This window comes from Schistocerca piceifrons, chromosome 3 (assembly GCF_021461385.2).
Source record: "Schistocerca piceifrons isolate TAMUIC-IGC-003096 chromosome 3, iqSchPice1.1, whole genome shotgun sequence".
Taxonomy (NCBI): Eukaryota; Metazoa; Arthropoda; class Insecta; order Orthoptera; family Acrididae; genus Schistocerca; species Schistocerca piceifrons.
The window spans coordinates 943,621,798-943,648,442 of record NC_060140.1 but is presented as its reverse complement, the minus strand read 5'-3'; positions in this window follow the sequence as shown (position 1 = coordinate 943,648,442).

Here is a 26,645-nt window from a genome sequence, read left to right as displayed (position 1 = left end):
TTTGCACTACACTTAAACTCAGTTCTACCATATCTTTAAGGACTCACAGCCTGACAGATTCACTTTTCATGATTAACGTTCAAGTTCGTTTGGAAATAATACATCATCAGTGCTTTGTAGCTGTACCATATTATTTTGGGTCCTCATTGTGAATGGCACCTGTGCCTTGTCAGACTAACACCCATGGAATTTATAATACGCACTTTCACTTTCGCACTTTACAGTTTTCTTGAAAACAGAAACTACATTAAGAAACACTCATGCAATTGAAACCCAATATCTGTCTCTGTATTAATCCATATACATCCGTTATCACCTGGCATAGCGGATTCACTGCTTTTGAAACTGCCTCCAATAGTTGCCAACACACTGTTACCTTTCACTCCAGGATGGTTGGTTTATTGTTATAAACCCATAGCAACCGCTCCACTGGACATACAATCAAGCAAACATAACAACTGAACAGACAAGCTCGTCAATATAACGTAAAACATCCGCCATGTGAAGTTTCCTCAGTTCGTACAGGCGGTTGGCGGAATTGGTGAAGGCGTAAAGCCTCGCTCGCGGGGTGGAATCTGAGCTAACTATTTGTAGTATCGTTCCCAGAACCGATCGCGGTCCTCTGGTTTGGAGCCGAGTGGAAGGCTTAAACCAGAGGCTCAGACGATTCTGCGGAGATCTGAGATGCAAATTTCTCGACCTCCGCTATCGGGTGGAGAGATATAGGGTCCCCCTGAATAGGTCAGGCGTGCACTACACGCCGGAAGCGGCTACAAGGGTAGCGGAGTACGTGTGGAGTGCACATGGGGGTTTTTTAGGTTAGAGAATCCCCTCCCTAGGCCCTACAAAACGCCTCCTGAGACGCGGCAAGATAGGAGTAGCCAAAATGCAACAGGGCATAACAATATTAATGTGCTAATAGTAAACTGCAGGAGCGTCTATAGAAAGGTCCCAGAACTGCTCTCATTAATAAACGGTCACAACGCCCATATAGTACCAGGGACAGAAAGTTGGCTGAAACCAGACGTAAACAGTAATGAAATCCGAAACTCAGATTGGAATGTATACCGCAGAGACAGGCTGGACAGTGAAGGGGGAGGCGTGTTTATAGCGATAAGAAGTGCAACAATATCGAAGGAAATTGACGGAGATCCGAAATGTGAAATGATTTGGGTGAAGGTCACGGTTAAATCAGGCTCAGACATGGTAATTGGATGTATCTATAGGCCCCCTGGCTCAGCAGCTGTTGTGGCTGAGCACCTGAAGGATAATTTGGAAAATATTTCGAGTAGATTTCCCCACCATGTTATAGTTCTGGGTGGAGATTTTAATTTGCCGGATGTAGACTGGGAGACTCAAACGTTCATAACGGGTGGCAGGGACAAAGAATCCAATGAAATTTTTTTAAGTGCTTTATCTGAAAACTACCTTGAGCAGTTAAACAGAAAACCGACTCGTGGCGATAACATATTAGACCTTCTGGTGACAAACAGACCCGAACTATTTGAAAAAGTAAACGCAGAACAGGGAATCAGCGACCATAAAGGGGGTTACGGTATCGATGATTTCAGCCGTAAATAGAAATATTAAAAAGGGTAGGAAGATTTTTCTGTTTAGAAAAAGTGACAAAAAGCAGATTTCAGAGTACCTGTTGGCTCAACACAAAAGTTTTGTCTCAAGTACAGATAGTGTTGAGGATCAGTGGACAAAGTTCTAAACCGTCGTACATTATGCGTTAGATGAGTATGTGCCAAGCAAGATCGTAACAGATGGAAAAGAGCCACCGTGGTACAACAACCGAGTTAGAAAACTGCTGCGGAAGCAAAGGGAATTTCACAGCAAACATAAACATAGCCAAAGCCTTGCAGACAAACAAAAATTACGCGAAGCGAAATGTAGTGTGAGGAGGGCTATGCGAGAGGCGTTCAATGAATTCGAAAGTAAAGTTCTATGTACTGACTTGGCAGAAAATCCTAAGAAATTTTGGTCTTATGTCAAAGCGGTAGGTGGATCAAAACAAAATGTCCAGACACTCTGTGACCAAAATGGTACTGAAACAGAGGATGACAGACTAAAGGCCGAAATACTATATGTCTTTTTCCAAAGTTGTTTCACAGAGGAAGACTGCACTGTAGATCCTTCTCTAGATTGTCGCACAGATGACAAAATGGTAGATATCGAAATAGACGACAGAGGGATAGATTAAAATCGCTCAAAAGAGGAAAAGCCTCTGGACCTGATGGGATACCAGTTCGCTTTTACACAGAGTACGTGAAGGAACTTGCCCCCCTTCTTGCAGCGGTGTACCGTAGGTCTCTAGAAGAGCGTAGCGTTCCAAAGTATTGGAGAAGGGCACAGGTCATCCCCGTTTTCAAGAAGGGACGTCGAACAGATGTGCAGAGCTATAGACCTATATCTCTAACGTCGATCAGTTGTAGAATTTTGGAACACATATTGTGTTCGAGTATAATGACTTTTCTGGAGACTAGAAATCTATTCTGTAGGAATCAGCATGGGTTTCGAAAAAGACGGTCATGTGAAACCCAGCTCGCGCTATTCGTCCACGAGACACAGAGGGCCATAGACACTGGTTCCCAGGTAGATGCCGTGTTTCTTGACTTCCGCAAGGCATTCGATACAGTTCCCCACAGTCGTTTAATGAACAAAGTAAGAGCATATGGACTATCAGACCAATTGTGTGATTGGATTGTGGAGTTCCTAGATAACAGGACGCAGCGTGTCATTCTCAATGGAGAGAAGTCTTCCGAAGTAAGAGTGATTTCAGGTGTGCCGCAGGGGAGTGTCATAGGACCGTTGCTATTCACAATATACATAAACGACCTGGTGGATGACATCGGAAGTTCACTGAGGCTTTTTGCGGATGATGCTGTGGTGTATCGAGAGGTTGTAACAATGGAAAATTGTACTGAAATGCAGGAGGATCTGCATCGAATTGATGCATGGTGCAGGGAATGGCAATTGAATCTCAATGTAGACAAATGTAATGTGCTGCGAATACACAGAAAGATAGATCCTTTATCATTTTGCTACAAAATAGCAGGTCAGCAACTGGAAGCAGTTAATACCATAAATTATCTGGGAGTAGGCATTAGGAGTGATTTAAAATGGAATGATCATATAATGTTGATCGTCGGAAAAGCAGATGCCAGACTGAGATTCATTAGAAGAATCCTAAGGAAATGCAATCCGAAAACAAAGGAAGTAGGTTACAGTACGCTTGTTCGCTCTCTGCTTGAATACTGCTCACCGGTGTGGGATCCGTACCAGATAGGGTTGATAGAAGAGATAGAGAAGATCCAGCGGAGAGCAGCGCACTTCGTTACAGGATCATTTAGTAATCGTGAAAGCGTTACGGAGATGATAGATAAACTCCAGTGAAGACTCTGCAGGAGAGACGCTCAATAGCTCGGTACGGGCTTTTGTTGAAGTTTCGAGAACATACCTTCACCGAAGAGTAAAGCAGTATATTGCTCCCTCCTACGTATATCTCGCGAAGAGACCATGAGGATAAAATCAGAGAGATTAGAGCCCACACAGAGGCATACCGACAATCCTTCTTTCCACGAACAATACGAGACTGGAATAGAAGGGAGAACCGATAGAGGTACTCAAGGTACCCTCCGCCACACACCGTCAGGTGGCTTGCGGAGTATGGCTGTAGATGTAGTAGATGTAGAACAACAGGGATAGAGAAATTATTTTACTGCCAATTATTCTAAATGATGAAGACTTTTAACTTGACATCGGCTCTGATTGTCAATGAGGACGAGGTATTAGACGTTGCCGACTGAATCAGTCTGAGACAGCATCATCTGTATGAGAACTACTTGCAGCCTATGTGTATCACAGTCCCCCCGACAGTTATGCAAATACTGTGTGTCTACAACTCTATTTCAGTCACTAGTAACGAAGTACGACAATGCACACAAGTACAAGTGTGTGTACAGAATTTCTAAGTTTGTCTTTGTCTGAAAGCTATCAGAATTTAAAAGTGTGACTAGTGACTCTGAAATCACATACAGAATAAGCAATTATTACACAGTAACTTATTACTACAACGGTGTAAGCACCAGTCAGGGACAAATGCCAACATCGTGCTTGTTGACACCTGCTGACTCAAGCATTTGCTCCATATCAGCTACTCTGCAGCTGTGACCCAGGAGCTAGGGTAGTATCTGGCGTTTCGAGACATTTCGATTGTACTTGGCATGCTGCATGTGTGACCTCAAGCGCAATAAGAACTTTTGACACTCCACTCCTTTTCACGTTTGTCAGACATCAGCAAAAACACCCTGTGAGTGCATTAGCGTCTATAGAATAAATGATTATGGTTAGAAATGGACCCTCATTCTATGACAGAGCACATCTGTGTTTAGCTGTACACAATTTGTTTAATTTCAGAATTTTTGTCAAAGAAGTACACGAATTTACACATGTGGTGACATGACAATGTTAGGACAGTTGTCAAGATAACGCATTACGTCCTGTTTATCCGAAATTACACTGAACACAACAATATCAGATTTAAATAGAATGTTCTCTACAAGCTGAAGTTGGCCGGTATTACGACAAATCATCCGATTCTGGTTCTAACTTCGGTACTATTTAGGATGACAAGTCTAGAGAGGATGGTTAGCTTTTGTGACAAGATGAGCAAAAGATTACTCAAGGCTGCTCGAGTTCACAGTGAAGACAAGCCAGTGAACCAACGAGTTTACACCTCTGCTAGCAGCATTTACCTTAGCTGCGATGAACTGACGACTGGAGGGCTGCCTTTCGCCCTCTGAAAATCCTGTAAAAAAGCTACTCAAAATCTTTACTGATCTTATCAGCAGAAACTGATCTATGTTTCTCGTTAGGCGAGAAAACATGCACTCATCCGTAGTCTGGAAATACGGCGATATACACATGCACAGATGGAGCAGCGTGTATACTACAATGCCCTCTCAGTTCTCGCAAGAAAAATTAACTACGTGGCTGCTTCGTTTCTCCGCTATCGGAACTCAACGACTCTTCAGCTAATTTCTAGCTGAATGTCAGCCGAAGTGAACGCAGTCTTCACACAAAATTTCTCTTTTGTCGCCATACAGAGCATGATGCGCCCTGTTCTACACTTGACACTGGTTCAGAGTGTTTGAGCTAGTGTCTTTTGTAGCAAACTTTCCCCCACCTGTGTCCTTTTGTGTTTGACGTCACGGCTTTTTCAAACCAATGGAAGCGTTCCTTTCATCTTGAGGAAATTACCTCTGCGAATCGCCAGGGGCCTACTTTCAAACTGCATAGTTATTTCGTCTCTTTCTACTCCTTCCGAGTTTATTCCAGCCAATCGGACATTTTGTGCCTACTCCTGATGCCTAGAAGTTACACGCGTACATCACATGTGCACCATGGGCATTTCACGTGATCAGCTGCATCGCTGGTCTGGTTGCCCCCATCTTGAAATTCCCTCGGGCAGTTTTCTGAAGAATTTCTCCTTAGCAAACAGCACTGGCCCGCTACCTCCTCTCCTCGATGTATCACTCAGCGCATTCTTTGTCCTCTTCACCACAGGTCACCAATCCTTTTTTAAAAGCGCTTTGTTGTACTCGGCCGTGATGGCACAACTCGCGTCTGCCCCCAAACTAAAATGTTTCCTCCAGGAGGTTTTTTCACCTTTTGCTCACTGACATGCAGGATTTGGGTTCGGTGGGTTAATACCATCGAATCGATTGTCATTCCTTTGCATTACATACTGTACATTTTAATAGGCAAATCTGCTCATTATCCCCTATGTACGTCAGGGAAATACTCTACTTGTTACGACATATAAAATTCTCATGTAAGGTGCAAAACTGACATTCATTCAGTCTGCCACCTTATATATCCTCCTCCTTCAATGATCAATTTTGCACTGTGTCAATCAACAGTTGAGAAATTGATTGAAGTCAGTGCAAAACTGTATTCAACTGCTGACTGTAGCAATTGTTATATATTAGTATTGACCATCTCTCTATCTTAATATGGCATTATCAAATAGTTGTTCTTTAAGTCTCTTTTTCATTATTTTTTCCACTGTAATAGATTTTCTGTATACTACTGATTTGAGCACTGAAGTAATGTTTTTCCAAAATTTAACATGTTTTTACTAATTTTCTGATTTAATACAATTATTTAAATAATATGAAGCCTTTTCTTTCTATTTCATAGTTGTCTATATTTTAATTTTAAATTTAAACAAGTTAGATTTTACCTACAAATTTTTACCACTCATAATTTTTAACTTTGAGACTTTTTTCTTTTTGCATCATGTCTTATGTTAAATGATGATGGACTTGTATTGAAGTTGAGGGAACCTTCACTTAAAATTATCCTTCCCTTTTTTCAATACTTATGTCTGATTCTCAACCTTAGTCAATAATAATTCAAGAAAGTTTCATCTCTTACAATAATTTCTTAATTTATGTCATACTTAACAGCACCCTTCTCATAATGTTCCAGGCACAATCCCATTCACCAACATATTTATATTCTCCCAAAAATCTTAAACTTATGCATTATAACTTTACAGATGAATTAAATTATTCCTTGACTCTTACAAACATTCCTAATCCTACTAATTACCTTATGAATATTAAGTCTACATAACCTATATTTTAACAAACACATTTCTTAACTTAGATGTGTTGTAAAATATGAAATAGAAGAAAATATTATTGATATGTCAAGATTAAAAAATCTTAAAAGTATTGTTAACAAAAATCTGTCTCTCACACAAAACTCTTCAAAAATTAAATATTTTTAAACAACAGCACACTCTGTGTGTTCGTAAAAATTTTCTTTTTCAAGATTAATCTGATACTAGTCTGTCACAGACAGTCCTTTCTCATATATCTTCAACATGGTTCATTGAAGTCGTCATTGTACTTCAACGTGTCTCCTGAGCATGGAATGGCGGTTGGCAGAGAGAAAGATTGCAGAAGGTTTTAGTGTGTTGTGCATGCTTGGTTGTCTTTGTTCTATTCTGCATGTACTCATGGCGAAATTATATTATACATCTATTATTAGTAGCATAAACATATGTTCTTCGTCAATCCTTGAATCTTTATGTCAATCCATCGTTGGTTAATTCATCCCCTGTTTTCTACACGAATAGTCATCTCCCATCTCTCAGTGTGACATTGGGAAGTGTTACAATTTTCCATAACGAATATCGGACATTTGTATTGCTATAACAGTGTAAGTAGGCTGTTTATGTTTTCTCTATGTAAGTAGGCTGTTTATGTTTTCTCTATGTAAGTAGGCTGTTTAGGTTTTTTATTGGTAACGCCACCTCTGTATGACAATTACTGGCTGTGCTGTGGGCAGTCTGTGTCTGCTTTGCATTGTTGTAATACTCGCCATTGTAGTGTTAGGCAGCTGGCTGTGAACAGCGCGTAGCGTTGCGCAGTTGGAGGTGAGCCGCCAGCAGTGGTGGATGTGGGGAGAGAGATGGCGGAGGTTTGCAATTTGTCATGAACTGATATATATATTATGACTTGTGATGATATTAAGGTAAATACATTGTTTGGTCTCTATTAATATCTTTCATTTGCTAACTATCCCTATCAGTAGTTAGTGCCTTTAGTAGTTTGAATCTTTTATTTAGCTGGCAGTAGTGGCGCTTGCTGTATTGCAGTAGCTTGAGCAGCGAAGATTTTTGTGATAAGTGATTTGTGAAAGGTATAGTTTAATGTTAGTCAGGGCCATTCTTTTGTAGGGAATTTTGAAAGTCAGATTGTGTTGCGCTAACAAAGTATTGTGTGTCAGGTTAAGCACAGTCCTATATAAATTGTTCAAAGGGGATGTTTCATATGTCGACCCTTAGCCGAGGATACCTCACTGGAATCTTCTGATTTTTTCTTGTAGTTTGTGTATTTAGTGTAGCTTTTGTTTATTGCTAGCGCGTAATTGTAGAGAGAATCTCCTTTGTAGTTGTAGTTTTTCATTGTTGTAGAGTAAAACAGTTGTGGCATGCATGTAGATTTGCACCAAGTATTTCGCAGCTGCAATTAACTAGACATTATTTCCATTGCTACGTTATTTTATTTTGCTCTTCAAATTGTGTTTTTCTGTGTTGTCGTGTGAAATACTGTGACAATAATGGCGTGTGAAAAACGTAATACTAGGCTCCAAAGTAAACTGAGAAATGACAGTGAAGACGAAGGCAGTGTGTTAGCGCCGCAGAGTAATGAATTAACTGATGTTCAAAGTAATAATTTGGTAATCGTGCATAGGGAAATGGAGCGGGCGGCAAACAATGGCACGGACAGTGAAACAATTAGTGAAGAGGGAAGCATTATCGATCGATCGGTCGGCAACAGCTCGTCTCAGGAATCCGAAATGACAGGACACAATTTCGCAAATACTGTAGATTCAGGTTTTGGGTTATCACCGTTTTCTCAAATAAGTCAAGACGCATTTTCTGCTTGTCAAAATGTGAATGTTGCCGGTGCAAATGCACTGCCGAAAAGCGTAGAGAAACAGATTCCAGACACTAATACATTATTATTGCAATTAATGCAACAAATGGAACAAAATCAGAGACAAATGGGACAAAATCTTAAAAAGTTAGACACAGTGGAACAAAATCTCAAAAAGTTAGACACAATGGAACAAAATCTTAAAAAGTTAGACTCATTGGAGCAAACTCTTGAACGAACACGTGAGGATTTAACTGCTGAGTTACATCACATTGAATCGAAATGTCAAAAAGTCTGTAATGACGTAAAAACACAAATTTGTGAGCATTTCCAACCTATTTTTTCGCGTCATGAAAATGCACTACAGAATCACGAAGCAGCTATAAAAGAACTGCAAACTATTGTTCATGAAAATCATGAGACCTTGCAAGCAAAATTTGACTCAGTTGCATCTACCGATACGGTTATGCAACTTGCAAAAACTCAGGAAAACTTAAAGGTCACAGTAGACACGATTGCAACCCAAATGGACACTCTGAAACTTGGTTCAGAAAAACATAGAGAGGAAATGATTTCACTATCGGATAAAGTAGCCGAACTTTCAGATCAGTTCACTAACTTATCTACAAAGGTAGATGATGATCTGAATGACACAACACCTGTAGCTTTCATGGACACTGAAGAGTATGAACAAATTAGAAAATTCAAACAAAATCAAAATCAAATCAATACACAGTACAAAAGAGAAATCCGGGAAGTGCAAGATCAGTTGGCACAAGTAGTACAAGAATTACGTATTTCTGAGGACACTCGCGCCCCAATACTGGAAGAGGGACATACAAATACGGAACAGACACAAAATAATAACACAGGGCATTTCGGAAGTTATGAAAGAAATTGGCAATGTGCACCGAATTTTGAGATGGAACGGCCGACACGACCTAACAATGACCGATATGCGACTCGCCGACATGATGATTTTGACTATAAGCTGTTCATTACTACACGTAAATTCAAAACATTTAAGAATTCTGGCAACGACATTCATCCACAAGCATGGCTCCATCAATTCTCTCATTGTTTTCCTCCCAACTGGTCGTTAGAACACAGATTAGAATTTATGTGTGGCTACTTAGAGAATGAACCAGCTGTAAGAATGCGATCGGTCATTCACGATTGCCACAGTGAGGGTGAATTTTACCATGCCTTCCTCTCAGCATATTGCTCTCAAGCTACACAAGACCGTGTAAAACATAACATCATAATGATGAAACACTTCGAACAATCTGAATTTTCCAGTCTTGTGAAATATTTTGAAGACACGTTGCACAAGAATCAATACCTGTCAAACCCATACAGCCCCTCAGAACTCATCCGCATTTGCTTAATCAAACTGCCTAAACATTTACGACATATTATTTTAGCAGGACGTTGCAAAGACGACATTGAAGCTTTTCAGGGACTGTTACAAGAATTAGAAATTGACACTGACAATCGCGGAACGCGAAACCAGGAACACAACAATTACAGGTCACATACGTCGCAAATCCGTGATGAAAGAAGTAATAACTGGACACGACAAGGCTATTCTCACAACACAAATCGTGACCAAAATAGACAACACCCGTATGACAACCGTTGGCAGAGTAGTAATAACTACAGGGAAAGATCACCTCTCCGTGGTAATGACTATCACAGAGACAATCAGAGAAACAGACAATATGGGAACCAAAATAAATATTATCAGGGGAGACAGAATAACTTTAGACGCAACGGTCCAGCGCGCAGTTTCGATTCAGGGAGAAATTCTCCACCACGTGACCGACAAGAAAGAAACTATGGCATCTACCGACATGACGACAGACGATATGATCGTAACGATAGACCTGAACTGCATCAGAACTGGCGGGATTCAAACAGAGCAGGGCCCTCTCGTCACGGTGAATTTGTAGAAGTTAGGTCTCCAAATCCCAATAACGACGCGCGCCAACAAAGAGACAATAGGCAATGACTCACACCGATGGCAGCCACAAAACGTTCTTATGACACTAACGACGCAGCTGCCGTAGCTAGTAATTACGTAAAAATGGAAGACATTAGGGACATCTTACTCCAGGAACACGACATAAAACATAACAATATTGCATATCCTGTGATTCACATTACAGTAAATGACGTAAAATTTACGGCAGTACTTGACTCTGGCAGTCCCATCTCAGTAATTAGTGAAACAGCCTTTAGCAAATGTAACAAATCGAACGATTGCCCTACACTTCCGTTACGTAAGATTAAATTACAAGGTGCAATCTTTGGAAAAAGTGTAGATGTACGCCAGCAAACCAATTTAGAATTCTTTTGTCAAAGCCACAGCTTCTCTATAAACTTTCTTATTGTTCCATTATTGTCGACGGAAATTATATTGGGAGTAGACTTTTTGAATGAATACAAAGCAATCTTAAGCTTTCACGATGCTGAAATAAGTTTAGAGAAAGAAGGTAAGTCAATAGCTTTGAAATTTGAAGACTGGCTCTCAAACCATGACGAGGAAATTAATCGGCTTTACCTTCTGTTAGACAACAGTTCGGACTTTTCTACGGAACTAGACACTAACAATCACTCTGCAAGTACTGACAGGGATGATATCGACGGCGCATTTGACATTAATAAGTTAATTCAGAATAAAATTCAAACAATTGAGAATTGTAATGACACTGATAGGCAGGACCTTTTTGACATTTTACAAGCACATTCCACAGTTTTTACTCATAAAACAGGAACAATCAAGGGATTTCAATACCAATTTCGTGTTCGTGAGCATACTAAATTTTGTGTTAAACCATATGTAATTCCAGCACATTATAGGGACCGTGTTAGAACAGAAATACAATCTATGCTTGACGAGGGCATTATTGAGCCTGCAGTAAGCTCATACAACAATCCATTACATGTTGTTGAAAAGAAAAATGGATCGATCAGACTTGTCTTAGATTCGAGACAAATCAATACTATCATTATTCCTGAAACAGACAGGCCGCAGACGATGGAAGAACTTCTTCAAAATTTTAATGGTGTAAAAGTGTTGTCTTCCATTGATCTCAGATCCAGCTTTTATCAGATCGAACTTCATCCAGAATGCAGAAAATACACAGCTTTCCTTTGTTTCGGCGTTTGTTATCAGTTTCGGAAACTTCCCTTTGGTTTGAACATTTCTTCAGCAGCATTTATTCGCGGGCTAAATTCCATATTACCTGAGTTCTTAAAACGTCACATCACCTTATATGTGGACGATATTCTAATAGCGGAAGCTTCATGGGAACAACATAATCGCATCCTCAACAGTCTGTTACGTATTTTTGCAGAATCTGGAATTACAGTTAACTTGGAAAAGTCTGAATTCGGTAGGTCAAAGGTGAGGTTTTTGGGACATATTATTTCTTCTGAAGGCATTCAGCCGGATCCTGAAAAGTTAGAAGCAATCAGAGCCATTCCAGTTCCATCCACAAAAAGACAAGTCCGCAGTTTTCTAGGTCTCGTAAATTTTTACCGTCGTTTTCTGAATATGCAAATTCTAGTTACACCAAAACTTTGTTCTCTCACTGGAAAAAATACTATTTGGAACTGGGACGAACAAGCACAGTTGGAATTCAATTCTTTGAAAGAAGCGTTACTTCACGCGCCAATACTAGCTCATCCTGATCTGTCACAAGATTTCTGCCTTAGTACGGATTCTTCTAAAGTCGGTCTTGGTGCCCATTTATTTCAAGAAGCCATAGGAAATGACACTACCGTTCAGAAAACCATTGCTTTTGCTAGCCGAGTGCTAACAAAATCTGAAAAAAATTATTCCGTTACTGAATTAGAAGCTTTAGCTATCGTTTGGGCATTTAACAAATTCCGTTTCTTTCTTTCTGGTAAGCACGTAAAAGTATACAGTGATCATCGTGCATTACAATTTCTTATGTCTTTAAAATTAAATCATGACAGGTTAAAACGTTGGGCATTGTTTCTGCAAGAATTCCGCTTCACAATAGTCTACATTCCCGGCAAGGAGAACATTGTTGCGGACGCACTGTCACGCGCACCGGCTGGGCTTGAGAAAAGTACCACAGAAGGCAACCTCGAGAAAAATTTCAGTATTCTTTACATTCAGAAAGTCGCCTTTGAAAACTTCATCACCACATCTTTAAAGGACATTGCTCATGAACAAGATAAAGATCCGATTTGGAAAGACATCAAGAGCAAATGGCATGAAAAGACACACACACAGATTCGGCATTATTACCTGGTTAGAAACAACATACTCTTCAAACGCTGCACTGTTGATGACAAGCTATGGGTACTTTGCATTCCAGACGATTTTGTTAATAAGCTCATTTGGTACATTCATTTCAGCTACGCACATTTTGGCCCACGAAAATGTTATCATATTCTTCGAACGACTTGTTATTTTAACAATATGGAAAAGCGAATTCGAAGAGTCTTGTCTATTTGTAAACTTTGTCAAAAGGCGAAACCATCTACTGTCTCACATCGTGCTCCGTTGTTTCCTATTATTCCTGCTAAATTAAAAGAATTTGCTGCTGTTGATCTCTTGGGACCGCTTGTCAGAACATCCAATGGATTTTCGTACGTTCTAGTCGCTGTTGAACTTACTTCAAAATTTGTTTCTTTCACTCCGTTACGTAAAGCCACTGGACGGTCTGTATCCAACGCCTTTGTTAAAAATTTCTTACGTGAAGTTGGACACGTTAGTAAAGTCATTTCAGATAACGGACCGCAATTCAGATCTGCTGTTTGATCACGCATGCTTCGCAACCATAAAATCAAACCTGTTTTTATTTCATTGTACTCACCACATTGCAACCCGTCTGAACGGATTATGAAAGAAATCAATAAGCTTTGCAGACTTTATTGTCACAGAAAGCATCAGCATTGGGACAGATATTTACACTTATTTCAAAACGTGCTGAATGAAATGCCTCACGACTCTTGTACTGAAGAATGAAGAACCACCGAACAGAATCAGAGAGCTTGTACCTTTCCCGAATACACGTAAACTTCGACACAAAGACATAATTGATTTGGCTCTTAAAAATATAAAATCTGCAGCAGACAAAAGGAGAAAACTACACGGTAAAGCAAATGCAAAGAAATTGTATATTGGTCAGAAAGTTCTCATTAAAGCTCATTCATTGTCACATAAGAAGAAACACTTGAGTCACAAATTCTTTCTAGTTTACAATGGACCTTACAGAATCCGACGTATACCACATGATAATTGCGTTGAAGTTGAAACTCTGCGTACTAGGAAGAGTAAAGGTTTACACCACATTTCTCATGTAAAACCATTTATTGACAGATAATCTGCCTTTTAACTTTGTCTTTGCCATAAAACGTTTCACTTCACGTTACTAGTATGCTTTAGAAACTGTTACCATGCAACAATGTTTGAAGTTAAATATCCAATCAAGAACCAAGAGAACTTATTTAAACAGAAATGACGAATGCATTGTTATAGTAAACAGACGTCACAGTGTTATTGTGTGTGTACATTCTTGCTTGTTTGTTGCACGATTACGTAACGACTATAAGGCTCACATACTTAGAACATTTACCAGTACTGCTAATGAGATTTTAATGCAACATTTTGGTTTATTTGAAAATACATTCTGAATTTAAAGTGCTTTCTGAGAGATACCAGATGACACAGAGGTTAGTTTAAGTGACAGCTACACGATTTTTATCACGACGCTACTAATGAGTGACAATTTACAATGTTGCTTTTGTGGTGTATCTGTTTTATATCTGCACAGTTTTCTGAATTCTTCTGGAAATCAAAACATGTTTTATTAGTAACTTTTGTGGTATAGCTACAAGGAGACAGCCTTTTCCATAGCACAACAATACGTTACAGCACAGTACTTTCATCATCACAACTATAAGCGTAATAACTAAGCTATCTCTACGCAAAGCATTTCACTTTTGTTTATCATGAGGTAAGTACATTGGCTTCTGCAGAACTTAGCTTTTGGAGGAAAATAACTACGACACTTTCACAGAGATTATCTTACAACAATATGCACATTTAGCGCTACAGGACACGCATTTCAGTGATTAATTTTGTACTTAAAACATTTATTTTTAAAGATTTTTGAATTACAAAGAAAGTTTTCAGTGATACATTTCATTTCATTGCTGTAATCTGTAACACCTGAGGGTATAATTACATTAATCCTCAGGGGGGTACACGCTTACTTTGTGTACCATGTGTTTGGCAAGCACAAGGAGCCCTAGCTAATATGGTATTTGCTTATACAACTTTACACATCGGTACCATATTTCTCTAACACACAAATTACACAGCTATCTGATCATTTAACTGAGAGATAAACATGTTTTTTACTACATCAGTGACAGATGTTTACGCAATTACACCGTTGGATAACTTCACACTTATGAAACTGTATTTTGTCTGTACTTTGTAAACTGTTCATATTTTTTCGGAATCATTGTGATACTATGAGAGCTTTGAATGATGTATTTGGTATGAGATCATGATTTTTAAAGTACGTTTGAGGCAGCTGACACTTTTGACATGAGCAGAGAATTATTTTAGGCTTAGAAATTATTGGAGGAAGTTACGACGATTTTGAGATTTGACTGAAGTGTTATGATGTTATTATTACGACGACGATGTGTACTATGTTGTTGAGGAATGTTTATTATGCTACGTATTTCTCACGATGAAATATTGAAGAAGTGTCGACGAACATGTATATGTATAATGAGGTAAGGAGTAATGAATAGTGGGTAGGGACTCTTGACTTGTGAAAAAGGATGTTGGAAACCAAGAATCGTACTTTAAGAGTTATGACATGTGTGAATCATGTGTGAATGTATCACAATGCCACTGAACATTTTTTGGACACTGTTATATTCATAGGATTTTGTTTCTACAGATTTGCAACGCTAATTCTTGACCTGTGAAGTATTTTTATGTGAGACTGTCACTTTAGCGAAAATTGCTGTCGTAAATATTTCCGTACGAAAGTTAAGTGACCACCTGCACGCAATGCGTCGCGGGCACCCAGCTGTGTCAGACGCCTGGAGAAAAAGTCATTAGCGCGTGCCTTTCAGAGCACAGGAAGAAAAAAAAAAGAAAGGGAAGGCCATTATCCTGGCCATTGTCATTCCTTTAGAGAAAGCATCGCAAAAACGACACGGTCGAACTTGAAAACATATGATTACACTAGCTCTTAATTTACGATATTTACTGAAATGCCTAATAAAATGACAAGAAATATTTTTACATCTGCACACCTGATTATGACAAGCGTCTTTCTATGAGAGTTGAGAGAATTTCTACTAACTTACGAAATGTCACATGACTACTGAATGATATTTTTATGCTTTGCTTTTCATAGTTGCTTATTTCATTTGACATCTGTTTTCCAGCTGTGTTGCAGCATTGCTTTTATAAAATAAAATGCATTTGCTAATGTGAACACTTTCTGTCAACAGATCTATTAAATAATTATTTTATGATCCACATTCTTTAAAAAAGGAGCACTTGGAAAGGAAAGAACAATAAGAAGGAACTAGTAACTGCATTCATAATTTTCTTTTCAAGTAATTGGTAACTTTTTGGTAGAATAACTTCTTGTGGTGCACCACTTTAATTACTTAGACATTAAGATGTGATTATACATTTGCCTTATCTGCATTGTTATCTTTAGTGTACTATTTTTTCTACTTGAGCTATGTCATGTTTCGATATAAGCTGCTGTTTGCCAGGCATAGTGCTACTGAACTTTAATTTGTGTTACTCTGCTAAGCCAGATTTATTTTTTTTTTTGCTGCACAGTGCCCTATATGAGTTGTAATATTGCAATTGCTTTGGCATTTGTATTTTTGTCATTGATGTTTGTGTTAATTGTTTTGTGCTGCTGCATTGCCTCGTCCCTTAGTTTAGCATCTGAGCTCAGTAGATTTAAGTTAGCTTAAGAGGGGGTAGACTATATGAGAAACTGACTATGGAGAATAGGTAAAGAATGCATTGCGAAGTTATATAAAAAGGATTTGGGCCCAAATGAGTATTGTACAATCAGAAATAATTATTTTGAAAGAAATATGAACAGAATACAGAAAGCATGCTTGGATAAGATTTTTTTGGTGGAAGCAAAGGTTGAAATAAGACGAAAGATCTATAGAATGAAGTTCTGGGATGGACTGCAGTACCAAATGTTACACTGAAAACGAACCCTGTCCTTTCCTTTTGTGTTATCCCACTATGTGTTTGTGTACCCTTGAGTATTTGTTTTCTTCCTGTCTCTGTGTAGTTTCATAGAATTTTTTCTTCTTTTAATATTAAGCTACATTCACTATGATGAGGAATACTGTTATCCTCGAATATAATTGGCATTAATAATATGTTATTTACTTTGTAAAGATGTTTAGACATTATTTACTCTGTTTTGTGTTAATGCTAATGTGTGAAGTTGATGTTTCAAAAGTTATTGTGATCTTTTATGTATGTACTCATGTCATAATTCCTGTAACACTGACGTATATGTCTATTTCTATTCTTTTGTAACGCCTGTTTTACTACAAATGTTATCTGTATTGTTATGTTCTTTAATGATGTATTTTGTACCTTTGTTATTGTATTCTTCTGTTATAAAATTGTAATTGTCACCAGTTCATGATATTATTAACTTGTAAGTTCCATTTCACTGCACACGTTTCTGTTGGTCATAGTATATGGACAATATGTGAGAAGTAGGGACTGATAGTGTTTGCACGTGTGTTGGTAATTCAGCAAGGGACTGGATAACAGCATTGCTGGTTCTAAGGACAATTAAAAGAAAAACTTTCTGAGTGCACAAGTGGTGGTTTATGGACTTGCTATATTCTCTGCAAGAATCTTCGATGGTGATTGTGCACCTGCACAGTCGCAACGGATGGCTGCTGGCCGTCTCTACCAGGACTACAGTGGGTCTGCACCTCTGGTGGCCCACCAATACCATTATCTCTACAAGGACTACAGTGGGTCTGCATCTATGATGACCTACCAACGCCATTATTTCTACAAGGACTGCAGTGGGTCTGCACCTCTGGTGGCCCACCAATACCACAATCTCTACCAGGACTCCAGTGGGTCTGCTCTGTGATGACCTACCTACCAATATTCTTCCAAACTTCGAATGACTCTGCTGTGGGTTTGCTCTGTTGTGGCCCATTACCTGTCTGCATGTCGAGAGTCAGCACTGTCTTTCCGTTGGAAGGTCAACACTACTTCTTCAAGACTGCATGGAAATCCACTACTTCTATGTGCATTTTCTTTTACTGCGTGGACTTTGAGAAAAACTCTGCATTTTTACTGTGATGAACAATGTGGACTGTCTTTATGGACTGTGAGAAATTTTGATCTTTTGACCAACATAATATTAATAAGTGTGTGCATTTTATATCTTTGTTACTGTAATTGTGAAAAATTTTTGTCAAATCTGTATTGGCCAGTGCCCAACACCATTTGTAAAAATTTTTGTGGGGAGCATGGGGGCTATGTAAGTAGGCTGTTTATGTTTTCTCTATGTAAGTAGGCTGTTTATGTTTTCTCTATGTAAGTAGGCTGTTTAGGTTTTTTATTGGTAACGCCACCTCTGTATGACAATCACTGGCTGTGCTGTGGGCAGTCTGTGTCTGCTTTGCATTGTTGTAATACTCGCCATTGTAGTGTTAGGCAGCTGGCTGCGAACAGCGCGTAGCGTTGCGCAGTTGGAGGTGAGCCGCCAGCAGTGGTGGATGTGGGGAGAGAGATGGCGGAGGTTTGCAATTTGTCATGAACTGATATATATATTATGACTTGTGATGATATTAAGGTAAATACATTGTTTGGTCTCTATTAATATCTTTCATTTGCTAACTATCCCTATCAGTAGTTAGTGCCTTTAGTAGTTTGAATCTTTTATTTAGCTGGCAGTAGTGGCGCTTGCTGTATTGCAGTAGCTTGAGCAGCGAAGATTTTTGTGAGGTAAGTGATTTGTGAAAGGTATAGTTTAATGTTAGTCAGGGCCATTCTTTTGTAGGGAATTTTGAAAGTCAGATTGCGTTGCGCTAACAAAGTATTGTGTGTCAGGTTAAGCACAGTCCTATATAAATTGTTCAAAGGGGATGTTTCAACAGTTACAATTGCATTCTTTTTGTAGTTGGATGGAATAATGGTCTTGTATGGGAAGGGATTTAGAAAGGATTCTTGACTTCGTCTGGTCCAGGTCTTCTTTCTTCCTAATCTTCTGTGTTAAATCTTCTTTTCTTGTTGCATCTTACTGTCTTCTCATTCAGGCCTTCGATCCTCTCTGGACTGGGAATTAGGATTTAAGACATGCTTAACCTCGTTATTGTATAATCCATCCTTATGGTATTTTCTTTCAAATCGTTGTGTATCATTTATTGTATCAGGTTGTTCATTGGGATAGGTTGGACAGCCTTCCATCGTTCTCTTGCTTACTCTCATGAGTGTTCAGGGAATGTTCTGTGGTCACTGGCTTCCATATGGTATGACGATAGTTTCAGCCATTCTGTATCTTGAGTTACAGAAATGAGCCTCCTCTTCTTCTTCCAGTGAATTCAAACATTCGTTCTTCCTTGATGCAACGTGTCTGCCTCAATTCCGTTTTGGTGGACAGCCATCATATCTCCTTATGCAGCTCTAAGCTGTTTGTGACAGTAGTGCTAGAAACGTATCACTGTTGTTATGAAGATCGCATGTGACTTTCACATGCATAATGATCGAGTCATGGTAAATATTGCCCATATCCAGGATTCCTCGTAGACCCACTTACTTTTGCCCAGACGTGTTATCCTCTCAGACTGTTGCTTCCAACAAGGCATTTGCTTTCGTCATCTCGAAAGCTGATGTACCAGGCACCCACACTCACTGTTCCTTCCTCTCATGCCTAACTGCTCTACTCATTGCTGCTGTCGATCCGACCGGAATGATGATGCATCGTGCTTGAGGATGTTATGTATAACACAACATTGTGCACACTTTTGTCCACCTTACATCGCCAAATTCCTCTAATTTACGTGGTATTATTACCTGTCATATCACAAGCCTTTCTCCCTTACAATACATTACAAGCGTTACAAAAACTAAACTACTAAGAGACTTTACAAAAATTCCTTATTTAAACTATACATAGGATTCTACTTATTATACTCTTGTTTATATCTTTTTTACTAGATCAACATCCATCCCCATTCTATATGTACAATTCTTTTCTGTTAATATAAATATTATGGTTTTCTCATCTTCATCACTATGGACTGTAAGAGGAAAATTGATGGTGATGACGTTTAATGTATTAGTAGGTTTGTTTTTTCTTTTTTTAAACTACAGGTACATCATATTATCAAAACTCCGCACCTTGACTCCGACTCCAGCGTCTTTTTCTCTGCAGTCTCTTCTTTTCGGCATAAGCTGTAACAGAACTTCAAAATATAATATTTGTCCCTCTTTTTCAAAACTTTCTGCACTGTCCAATTCTATGATTTTAGAGCTTATTTTTCTCACTTGTAGTTATCCCTGTCTCCTTCTTCTAAACAATAAACTTTTATGTTACTTTCTCCCCTATCCTACTCTTCCTTATTGAAATCATCCCTGTGTTAAACTCACATCCCTCTGTCTACACCCTTCCAAGAAATAACATGTTTCTCGCTTTCCTTAATAATTCAATTCTCTTTTTATAGCAAGTTCTGGTACCTTCCACAAATCATAAATGCTTCTCATTCCCCCCCCCCCCCCCCGACTATCTCCTCAACTAAATGTTCACCGTCTGTGATGGAACAAACCACAAATGATATTTCCTTCTTACCTAATTCTTTACTTCCTTCCTAATTCTTGGCTTCCTTTAATCAACAAAAAATCAACTTCTTTCTGCTTCACACTACATTTTAAGAGAGAATCTACTACTATTTCGTCAAACTATCCACATGCTAATTTCTATCTTTCTCCTTTCTTTTTACTCATCCCCCATAACACATTTCCTCTGGAGAAGAGTTACTTTAGTTCTTACTTTATTGTTCTTCCTTCACAAGTATTCTTTTGATATACTGAGAAAGTTAACTAATTTACTTTATTGAGATAAGTACAATTAAAATTTTTTTATCTGTATGCATTTTCTTAGCTTCCCAACTCTTTGACTTCAAGATTTTGCTCTTATTGGAATCTGGATATTTGCTACAACTAATTTTTCTTGTGGAGTTAATATTTGCTGTTTTACCCTTTATACAATATCAAGTGACTCACATGCAGCAAGCCCAATGATTTTCCTGTTTTGGGTTAATCAATTCGACTACAGTGTCATGAACCACTTCACTTACTTCCATAGGGTCTTAATATACTGAAAAGAACTTGTGGCTTTGATGTTTTTTCTTGCTAGAGATGGTGGGTTTTCACAAGCACTTTTTGTCCTAGTGAAAATACTCATGAAGTAGTCATCTTGTCAGCTCGGTTCTTTCTATTTAATTCCCCAGCCTTCAAATTGGTCAATGCCAATTTTACTAGATGTTGATGTTGTACTCTGGGTACTGGTGGGAATTTAATTATTTCCTGGATTTTATTTGGTGCTGGCTTATTTTTCAGAACACTTATTGGAGGCAATAATGTACTGCTATGTGGCATTTCGTTTACCACACCTTGGAAGTCAGACAAATGTCTATACCACGTATTATGCTGCTTACTACAATACAAACGTTCCCAGATCCTTCATCGTTCGTTCGGCTGGGTTGGCGCTTGACACATATTTGAAAATAGAAATAGGTTCGATTTTATGCCGTCGCAGAGTGTTTTGCCATTGCGCTGAACGATATCGTGGTCCATCGTCTGACAGCATTTTATCGACGCGACCAACCTGTCGAAGGAAATTTTGTCTCAGTGCCTTGCTTATATTGCTCCCAGTTGATTTCTTCAAGTGAGTAAACGTAACATATTTCGACGTTAATTCTAGGACCACGAAAATGAATACATGACCTCTCTATGTACAAGGTAATTGACCCATGACATCTGTTGCTGCTATGTGTCTCAGTTACTCTGGAATAATACGGAACATTGGTGGTCTCGTTTGAAAAGTTACATGTTTAGCTGTCTGGTATTTCTTACATCTAGCCAGAACCTGTCTGATTCTTCGCACCATATTTGCAAAGTGCCAAGACATCGTTAATTTAAAAAAAAAAATCTTAGGACCAAAATGACTGTTACTCAAATGAGTATGCCAAATATACTTATTTATCAGATCCTGTGGTATACATGCAACCCATAAACTTGTATCTGTATTACATCTGTAGAGTAAGACAGTGTCCTTTATGAGACAGAATTGTCTCACGGCCCGTGATTCACTGTTTTTCCACTTAGCTTTAACCATGGCGAGATCTGGGTCTTTATTTTGTTCGCTACCTAACTGTTTTAAGGTATTGGTGACGTAATTTTCAAATAGCACATTTTTCAAGTAATACATTGCTACTTGCTCTTCTTCTGTATTACTCACTCTGCTTCCGTTAACTCGTTCCAGCAATCTGGAGAGGACATCAGCTATGATGTTTGATGGTCCAGGCACGTAGGTGATACGAAAATCATATTCCTGCAACGTTAACATCCATCGACCTAATCTTCTGGCAATAGTTTTGCACTTAAGATAAATTCTAGTGCCTTATGGTCAGTAAACACATTGGTTTTTCGACCAAACAGGAAGTATCTGAATCTACGAAACCTCCATACTACTGCCAAGGCTTCTAACTCTGTGATCGAGTAATTTTTTTCACATTTGGTCAGTACTCGACCAGCGAAAGCTATCGTCTTCTTCATATTGTTGAAAGAGTACCACATCCAAACCTGCTTTGCCACTGTCGGTCGCCATACAGAATTCCCTCGTCAAATCGGAATGCGCTAAAATTGGTGCCTTTGCCAGTGACTTTTTTAGTTGTTGAAACTCCTGCTTGGGCATCCCACACCCAGGACATCTTTTTACTAGCTAACACACATAAACGTGGGTAGCAAGGGATTCTATCCAAATGAACCTTTTGTAGAAGTTAATGACTCCCAAGAAGCCACGTAGCGTCTTTCTGTTGCTTGCAGTTTGCTAGGGTTTGGTTCAATTCCCTGTCCAGCAATAATATGGCCTAAAAACTTAACCTTTTTGTTTCCAAAAGTGGACTTCATTATTTTCACAGTTACTCCATATTCTTTTAATGTCCTTAGCAACTTATTGAGCTCCTCATTATGAAGTTTCCATGATGGTTCAGCTACTAATATGTCACCTCATAACAGGTGAGACATTATTGGAGCTCTTTATCCAATACACTTCCTAAACTTCTCATAAAGGCAGCAGAGGATATATTCAGTTCCTTTTGAACTGCTAACTTCGTCCAAATGCGATAAAAGCCATATACTTTCTACATTCAGGTGTTAGTTCTATTTGCCAAAAACTAGCCCTCAGATCAAGGGAAGATAAAATCTTAACCCCGAAGAAATTTTGTAGAAGCTCTTCCAATTTTTCTGGGCGATTGGTCTCAGGACTGATAACGGAATTTATCTGTCTTGCATCAATGACCAACCTAATATTTCCATACTTCTTATCCACAATTTGCAAAGGACTGTTGTATGTCGAGGTTGAAGTTTCAATAATGTCATCATCTAGCATCCGTTTAATTCTAAAAATACTTGTCTTCGGTAACACAGTGGAGTCGTGTAAGGTGATACTCTAAACGGCTTGTAAGCTCTATCCTTGAATTCGTATTGAGAATTTTTAGTGGCACCGGGTTTTGGTAGAAACACCTCAGCATTTTTCAGTAATACTCCTTCCAATTCGGCTTTGTCTGTATCTGAAATACCCCTTACTTGTCGCAACTTATTATCTATTTCTTCACAAATTTCCACCATTACTTCGTCATCCGCAGGTATTGTTTCTTTCGCCCACCTATACTGTGGATGTCCCTCCTCCGAATGATACAGAGCCAGTTGCATGGTCAGTTGTGTGTAAGCACCTGGCATCTCTTCATGTCTGAGTTTTTCTTCAAGAGTATGACCTACCTTCCTGAGCATCATATACCCTTCGTCCATATTGAGTGTGACACAAATTTGACGCATGAAATCGGCTCCAATGACTATGAACACAGATAGTTTCAGCACAGTTACAATGTTCGCTTCTCTTTCATGCCCTTGACAGGAAAAAGTGACATGCGTTTGCCTAGTAATCACCGCTGACGCTCCCATAATCGGTCCTTTAACTTTAACACGTTTCGTCCACAACACTGGTAGCGCCTGTTAAGCGTTACATTTCTCAAAAAGTTCTTCCGAAATCGCCGTCATTTCGATTCCCGTATCAAGGACGGCATCTACAATACTGCCACCTGTCTCAGCCCGAATGATCAATTGCATCTCATGAGGGGACTTAGTTTCATTTTCATGCATTAACGCCTCCTCTATCGAGTCATATTTAACCTGTCAATGTGTTGGGCCTTCATTTCCCATTGGTTTACTACAGTCACTTTATTCTCCTTATTACTCTTAACAGCTGTCATCTGAATGTTCTGGGATGAAGTTATTTGCCCATATTCTTTGTAAAACGCCTCTGTGATCGCTTTATACGTTCCTGTCCTATATATATATAACTTGGGTATCAATACTGATATTGCCAATGGCGCATTATCCTCTTGGCATACCATTTCTCTCTCGCTTTCGTATAAATGAACTACATCCTCCACAATTTGGTTATCATCAGTTTTTGTACAGCCACACACATTAACTGTAGACAACTCTTGTTCCTCATCCTCGGACGCTTCCCAGTCAATTGTCTCCCAGTATACTGGTATTTGCATCTGATCACTCCCTAAACCGTTCTCGCTTCCCACGCACGGGTTCCCGGGTTCGATTCCCGGCGGGGTCAGGGATTTTCTCTGCCTCGTGATGACTGGGTGTTGTGTGATGTCCTTATGTTAGTTACGTTTAAGTAGTTCTAAGTTCTAGGGGACTGATGACCATAGATGTTAAGTCCCATAGTGCTCAGAGCCATTTGAACCAACTCCCTAAAGCTACTTCAGAATCTTGTTGATCAAAGCCTAGTCTATTTACATATTTAATTATAAAACCAACTTCATTTGCCGACTGAATCTCTTGTGACTGGTCTTCGTGCCGTTCATCTCGTCAATTCTGTTTTTTTACTGGGGTTTGGTGGCCTCAACTCGACTTCTTGTACCGGTTCATCTCGTGTATGTTGTCCTGCTAAACTCTGATTCTCCCAAACTTTCTGCTTTCTAGGCATTCCAGTTCCACCCGAATAATTTGGGTTTTGTGGTGGAAAACCTCTAAGCCTTCCTGCTTCGTTTGCTTGGTGATCATATCACGAATTATAGTTACCACCATAATTTCTGGACCAAATCCATTATTGTAATCCCTAGCTCACCAAAACCATAGTTATTGTTTGACCTCTGTGAGTTGCCAAAACCATAGCTATTATTATCCCATGGGCGATTAGTATTCTTCCCATAACGATTACCTTCCCGAACATTATTACTGTAATTGTAAACATTATTAAAGGCCAATTGGTTGCTCTTATTCCCCGTTCCATTGGTTTCTCTCACTGCACATTGTTTCTTCGTGTCATCTTCACTGAAGATGAATTCAAGTTCTCGTAAAATGCCTTTAAATACGTATATATGATCTCCTGGTCCACCAACCAATGATTGCTGATAACGCAAGGCTAACTTCATTGTGCACATATGTGTCAGTAGTATTGGAACAAGGGTGATTTTGGCACAAAGGACCGTTATCCAAGATGACGACGATGACGTCATCCCATACGGCGGCCGTGACGTCATTCAAGATGGCGGATTTTGGAGGGAAGTTTGAATTTTGATGGGAAAGTGCCACACCTCTCTCCTCCAGAAAAATGGCGCAAAGTTCAAATTCCAACATGATAATGTATCACACCCCACTTATCTCTACTAAGCAAAGAAAATGGCGGGAAAAAGGGACTTGTCTTTACTATGTAACCAATATCAAGCATGTGTGTTCTCCACTGGGTCTGGACTCCAACTGACTTAGTTCATATTGTCGCCAGCAGAGAGCGCCACCGTGACGTTGTCAAAGATAGTGGATTTTGGCGGGAAGATACGACACTTGGGCTACCTCCACTAACCTAAGCCGCCCTCCCCCCAGAAAATGGTGGGAAGTTCAAATTCCAGTACTACAATGACGAGAAAAACGCACTTGTCTTTATTAATTAACCAATTTGAAGCAGATGTGCTCGCCACTGAGACTGGACTGCAACTGGCTTAGTTCATAACCGTGCCATCAGAGGTCGCCACCGTGATGCGGCGCGAGAGAGAAAGCTGACGATTTTGAGTCATCTCCTGACGTCACAGGGCCGTGAGCGGCCGAGCGCTCCCTCCATACACGCTCTGGGCATGGTATTTCGTAAATATTCTAACACTCACATCCTGCATCTAACGTATGAATTACCCAAGTACTTAATTCTATTTCACCTTTAATGTACCACTTCGATATTCAATGAACAAATGACAAGTTTCACATTTTCCCACTAGGGGCGCTGTGGTCCTTCATGACGTACGACCGCCCCCCCCCCGCCCCCGCCCCTAGGATGCGGCTTTCCTATTCGTTACTGCACTAGTCACTTGACTCTACGTCATAGAACCTATATAAACCAGACCATAACCCAACTCGCCCTCACTCTGCTCCTATACTTGATCCAGTGCGTTTATCGTAGTTAGCAAACTTTCGATATGAGCGATCAGGATCCACCAGCAGCACCGACAGTGCCAGTGGAAGCAGCAAACGATCCCGCTTAGAGGAAGTTCCATTACCTGGTAAGTACATTTTCAGTGTTCCGATAGCTGTACTCTTTAACTCTGCGTATGAGTACTACATCTGTTTTCGACCTCTCTATATAAGGATAGTGCATGTTCTGTGTCTGTATGTTGCGTGTTATATCCGCTTTTGGCCGCTCTCTATAAAGATGGCTGTGTATTTTAATAGATTGTGTGTGTTCTCTATTACGTGTTATATCCGTATTATAGTGCTCTCTAGAAAGATTGAACCTACTCGTGTTGTGTGTCTCTATGTTCTGTGTTGCATCTGCTATACAGAATGCTGTGTCATTTAACAGATTC